This window comes from Mus musculus, chromosome 2 (genome assembly GCF_000001635.26).
Source record: "Mus musculus strain C57BL/6J chromosome 2, GRCm38.p6 C57BL/6J".
NCBI classification, from domain to species: Eukaryota; Metazoa; Chordata; class Mammalia; order Rodentia; family Muridae; genus Mus; species Mus musculus.
Genome location: NC_000068.7, coordinates 40555342 through 40561943, shown reverse-complemented (window position 1 = coordinate 40561943; position 6602 = coordinate 40555342). Strand labels below are relative to the sequence as shown.

The 6602-nt window shown below is 38.1% G+C and overlaps 1 pseudogene; it reads right to left on the bottom strand.

The window, feature by feature from the left end:
* Positions 4512 to 6259, bottom strand: Gm13456 (predicted gene 13456; annotated as a pseudogene).

The following is a 6602-nucleotide window of genomic DNA, read 5'->3' as shown; positions in this document are numbered from 1 at the left end:
CAACCTATACAAGTTTATGGGACACAATGAAAATTGTGCAAAGAGGAAATTCATAGCACTTAGTGTCTTCATGAAGAAATTAGAAAGATTTCATACTAGGCACTTAACACTAGAAAATTAATAATAATAACAATAATAATAATAATAGTAATAACAACAACAAGAGGACGGAGGAGAAGGAGATGAAGAAGGAGAAGGAGAAGCCAAAGAAGCAGAAGAAGAGGAAGAAAAGGAAAAACAGGCAAACACACCCAAAAGCAGTAAAGAAAAGGAAATAATCAGAGGGCTGAAATCAATAAATAGAAGCAAAGAGAACAATACAAACAATCCATGAAACAAACAGTTTACTTTTTGATAAAAATCAAAAAATTGACGATTCTTCTCTAAACTAACTAAAAGGCAGAGAGAAAATGTCAAAATTGACAAAATTAGAAACAAAAACAGAGACATAAGAGCACTTCACTCCTTAGAATGGGGAACAAAATACCCATGGAAGGAGTTACAGAGACAAAGTTCAGAACTGAGAAGGAAGGAAAGACCATCCAGAGAGTGCCCCACATGGGGATCCATCCCATATACAACCACCAAACCCAGGCACTATTGCATATGCCAGAAAGATGTTGCTGACAAGACCCTGACATATCTCTCTCTTGGGAGGCTATGCCAATGACTGGCAAATACAGAAGTGGATGCTCACAGTCATCTATTGGATGGAACACAGGACCCCTAATAAAGGAACTAGAGGAAGTACCCAAGGAGCTAAAGGGGTCAGCAACACTATAGGAAGAACAACAATATGAACTAACCAGTACCCCCCAGAGCTTGTGTCTCTAGTTGCATATGTAGCAGAGGATGGCCTATTTGGCCATCAATGGGAGGAGAGGCCCTTCGTCCTGCGAAGATCATATGCTACGGTACAGGGTAATACCAGGTCCAGGAAGCGGGAGTGGGTGGGTTGGGGAGCAGGGCAGGGGGGATAGGGGGCTTTGGGGACAGCATTTGAAATGTAAAAGAAAAAAAGTCTAATAAAAAATGCCTTAAAAAAAAAAAAGAGCTGACACTGAGGAAATCTAAAGACTCTTTAAGGCATACTTCAAAAACCTGCACACTTGTAGATTAAAAAAATCTAAAGAAGTTACCAAATTTTATGATAGATACCATTTATCAAAATTAAATCAAAATCTGGTAAACATGTCTCTGAGTAATTTTGGTGACCTAAGAGGTCTCTGGGGTTTTGTGTGCCAGGGTTGCCTCTGAATTTCTGGAGTTCTGTATGGTAGTACGGTATCTGTGGTGCTTGGTACTGCCATGATCTCTGAAAGAACAGAGGGACTCTGGGGTTCTGGGTACTGTGTGACATCTTAGATGTTGGCATTGTCTCTGGGGTTGTATGTATGGCTGTGGCCCCTGGTAGGGCAGTAGACTTCTGTTGAAATTGTGGAACAAGCACATAGTTTTATTCAAGAACATTGTATGATATTATTTTAAATCCAACATATACTACCTATTGTATTAAAATATTAAACATATTAAACTGTTGTAATAAATGCTTTAACTATATAAAAAATATATCATCCTGGTGCTCAGAATCTTAATATTTCTTTATATACTTTTTAAATAAAAATCACTGATATTTTCAGTGATTATTTATTGAGGCATCCTTGTATGGCCACCTAAAACCCTAGTCCTTTTTCTTTCATCATAAAAGGGGTTGCCCACAAAGTTTCTTTCATCCCCTAACTGTTCTCAGTCACATCACCTTAGCTTTTTTTTTTTTTTTTTACAAACTCTTCTAAGTATAAATTCTGGGAAAAGTATGATCACTTTGTTATCCTCATGGTAGACTGATAATGTGTGCAAAACATTCAAATCACCCCTCTTAGGTTTCCATTTACTATTTTCTCCCGATCATTATTTTTATATGGAGATGGGTTGACATTAGAGACCAAGTAATAAAGTGTTAGTAATAACTAAAGCTATTTTTACGTCTCACACTTTTAATCTCTTAAAAATTTTTCTTTTCCCTTGCCTCGTGTGGCTTTGAATTTTCTCTCTTGAAACGTGATAAGTAGAGCGGTATTGATTTTTTAAAACTTTATACATCTGCAAGGCATTTCATGCTTAGTTCATAGCCCAGTGCAGAAATGATTCAGGAGTTATTACTTGCAAAAAAAAAAAAAAATCAAACTTGTCTGTACTGCAAAATCAAGTGGAATTAGAAGTAGTGTTGGTACTGAATGCTCTAAATCTACTTGGCATTACTGCTGCTCCTTCAGTAGACACTGAATTGCAATTATTTTTTAAAGTAAATTTAAAATATTACCTACTTTTTGTCAGTTACCTTGATGATCTTGGCTGTTCTGAGTAAAATAAAATAAAATCTTAAAGTTATTTTAATTTGGATTTTATAATTTCCAGGAACAACAAATTTTTTTTTCAGTTTTCTCTTAACAAGAAAGCTCATGAGACCTCAACTCTAATAAATGAACTACAGACAAATAACGAATGCTGAAAAATCCAAGAAATGGTCTTCCTCAGGGAAGAACAATTGATTATTCAATATCAAACTATCAGTCCTGTAAACACACACACACACACACAGTGTGTCAACATTATACAGACTGAGGTTGTACTTATGTGTGTGTATGCATATATATATATGCATATATATAATTTTTAAAATTACAATGGTTTGAAGAGAGGGTCAAGACAGGGAAAACTATGCTATTTTATTATAATGTCAAAAAAATAAAACAAGTAAGTTTAGATAACTTTCCATCAAAGGATGCTTCAATATTTTAAATATTGAAAAGAAATTTTATGTCTACTAATGTGGGGAAACATTGGCTAAACATTTAGAAGAGGCTTTTTAGGTACACCATTTGCCAGTTTTATATTTAATCATCATGAATCTTTTGTTCATTTGTTTGTTTGAGTTTGGAATTTTTCTTCTTGTTTGTTTGCTTGCTTGGATTTTGAGAGTTGGAGTACACATTATTCAGACTATCTCAGATTTTATAATCTTCCTGTCTCTTCTCCCTCAAGGTACTGATATTATAGGTAAATGTCATTATGCTTGGATTACATTGTGAACCTATAAGACGAATAAAGTCTGTGGCCTTCTTGAACACATTTACTATCAAAATATTTGTTTAAGGAAATATCTAAAAAGGATTGCATTAAGCAACTCTTAAGTGCTTCTTAACTTTCTAAAATCTCCACGAGTCTCAAAACTAAGAATATATATGACATGATATGATAAAATGTGAATATGTATTGAAAAGCCACAAATTTATGGCTTTCATTAGTTTTAAGTTTGCTTTAAAATTAGTATTGTTTTTCAGTTAATGATATACCTTGTGATATCTTTTTAAATATTATTTATTTATTTACATCTCAAATGTTAGCCCCCTCCTTATCCCCTCTTCCAGTGTTCTCCCCCACATCTACCTCCCCTTTACCTTTGAGAGGGTAGGCTCCTCCCCCTGGGTATCTGTCACCCTATTTCATCAAGTCTTTAGAGGATTAGATGCATTCTTCTCCACTAAGACCAGACATGGCAGATCTCTGCTACATATCTGCAGGCAACCTTTTACAAGACTGTGTATGTTCTTTAGTTGGTGGCTCAGTCTTTAGGAGGTACCAGGGATAAAAGTTACTTGACACTGTTGGTCTTCCAGTTGGGTTGCCATCTACTTGAGGACCTTTAATACATCCCCTAACTCTTCCATGGGTGTCCCCAACCTGCAGCCAATGTTTGTCTGTAGGTATCTGCATCGTTAACAAAAAGGAAACATACAGAGTGTTGTATCTGATCAGCAAGGTTCACAGCAGTAGTAGAATGAGGACTGAGATCATAATGAGTGAATTCAGTTTTTTCAGGAAACAGAGAACACAAAAACTGAGCAATGGCTCCACTTCTCATTATTTTAAACACACACACATATAAACACACACACACACACATACATGCATTGTGCATATACATATACATACATGAACACACAGATGCATACTGAGGCACACACATAGACTCTCACATTGATCTGTTGCTGATATTGAAATCGTCAAAGTATAGCAAGCCATCATCAATGACTGCTAAACCACACCTATAATTTTTCCCTTGGTTAATAGAGATTATTACTGCTTAATTTATGTTTTTTATAAATCAATATTTATTCATCTTTCAATGGGCTTGAAAAGATATGTGCTATTTTAAAAATCCTAACTTAATAAATCATCTACTTTTAGCCTTGTAATTTCCAGTTCAGAAGTATACAGGAAAGAGTCAAGAACTGATAAAATATTTTTGTTATTCCAGATGAATTTGCAAATTGCCCTTTCTAACTCAGTGAAGAGTTGAGTTGGAATTTTGATGAGGATTACATTGAATCTGTAGATTGCTTTTGGCAAAATAGCCATTTTTACTATATTAATCCTGGCAATCCATGAGCATGGGAGATCTTTCCATCTTCTGCGATCTTCTTCAATTTCTTTCTTTTTTTTTTTTTTTTCTCATTAAACTTGTTTTAATGGTCTCAAAATTCTGTGACAGATTTTTGGTCAAGTTGTTTCCATTAAAAAGTACTGATTTTGAAAACTAATAACTTAAAACTGCCACACACACACACACACACACACACACACACACACACACACACAAAAATGGTCCACAAAACATTCTTTCCTTCTGAAGGTTTTACGATGCATTGTTATCATTAACCAGTCTTTTACTATTAAACTTAAATGGCCAATTGAGACAAACAGTTCTGAGACCGTTCTTCCACCACTGATTAAGACTGGGGTGGCAGGTGTTAGGGGTAATATTCATTTAGCCTTCTGAGCTTTCTGGGCAGACTTGGTGACTTTGCCAGCTCCAGCAGCCTTCTTGTCCACAGCTTTGATGACACCCACAGCAACTGTCTGCCTCATGTCACGAACAGCAAAACGACCAAGTGGAGGATAGTCAGAGAAGCTCTCAACACACATGGGCTTGCCAGGGACCATATCAACAATGGCAGCATCGCCAGACTTCAGGAATTTGGGGCCCATCTTCCAGCTTCTTACCAGAACGACGATCGATCTTTTCTTTAAGCTCAGCAAACTTGCATGCTATGTGCGCTGTGTGACAGTCCAGAACAGGAGCATAGCCAGCACTGATTTGGCCTGGATGGTTCAGGATAATCACCTGAGCAGTGAAGCCAGCTGCTTCCATTGGTGGGTCGTTTTTGCTGTCACCAGCAACATTGCCTCGTCTAACATCTTAGACCAACACGTTCGTTACATTGAAGCCCACATTGTCCCCAGGAAGAGCTTCACTCAAAGCTTCATGGTGAATTTCAACAGACTTGACTTCAGTTGTTACATTGACTGGAGCAAAGGTAACCACCATGCCAGGTTTGAGAACACTAGTCTCCACTCGGCCCACAGGGACAGTGCCAATGCCTCCAATTTTATAGACATCCTGGAGGGGCAGTCGCAGAGGCTTGTCAGTTGGACGAGTTGGTGGTAGGATACAATCCAACGCTTCCAGCAGCGTGGTGCCACTGGCACTGCCATCTTTGCGGGTGACTTTCCATCCCTTGAACCAAGGCATATTAGCACTTGGCTCCAGCATGTTGTCACCATTCCAACCAGAAATTGGCACAAATGCTACTGTGTCAGGGTTGTAGCCAATTTTCTTAATGTAGGTGCTGACTTCCTTAACGATTTCCTCGTATCTCTTCTGACTGTATGGTGGCTCGGTGGAATCCATTTTGTTGACACCAACAATCAGCTGTTTCACACCCAGGGTGTAAGCCAGAAGAGCATGCTCGCGGGTCTGCCGGTTCTTGGAGATACCAGCTTCAAATTCACCAACACCAGCAGCAACAATCAGGACAGCACAGTCAGCCTGGGATGTGCCTGTAATCATGTTTTTGATGAAGTCTCTGTGTCCTGGGGCATCAATGATGGTCACATAGTATTTGCTGGTCTCAAATTTCCACAGGGAGATGTCAATAGTGATACCACGCTCACGCTCAGCTTTCAGTTTGTCTAAGACCCCGGCGTACTTGAAGGAGCCCTTTCCCATCTCAGCAGCCTCCTTCTCAAACTTTTCGATGGTTCGCTTGTCGATTCCACCACATTTGTAGATCAGCTGGCTACGTGTCCGATTACGATGATGTTGATGTGAGTCTTTTCCTTTCCCATTTTTGCTTTGAATTAGCGGTGGTTTTCACAACACCTGCGTTCTGACCGCAAACCCGTTGCGAAAAAGCTTCAATTTCTTTCTTAAGAGACTTGAAGTTCTTGTCATACAGATCTTTCACTTCCTTAGTTAGAGTCACGTCAAGGTATTTTATATTGTTTGTGACTATTGTGAAGGGTGTTGTTTCCCTAATTTCTTTCTCATCCTGTTTATCCTTTGTGTTGAGAAGGGCCACTGATTTGTTTGAGTTAATTTTATATCCAGCTACTGCACTGAAGCTGTTTATCAGGTTTAGGAGTTCTCTGGTGGAATTTGTAGGATCACTTATATATACTATCATATCATCTGCAAATATTTTGACTTCTTCCTTTCCAATTTGTTTCCCTTGATCTCCTTTTGTTGTCGAATTGCT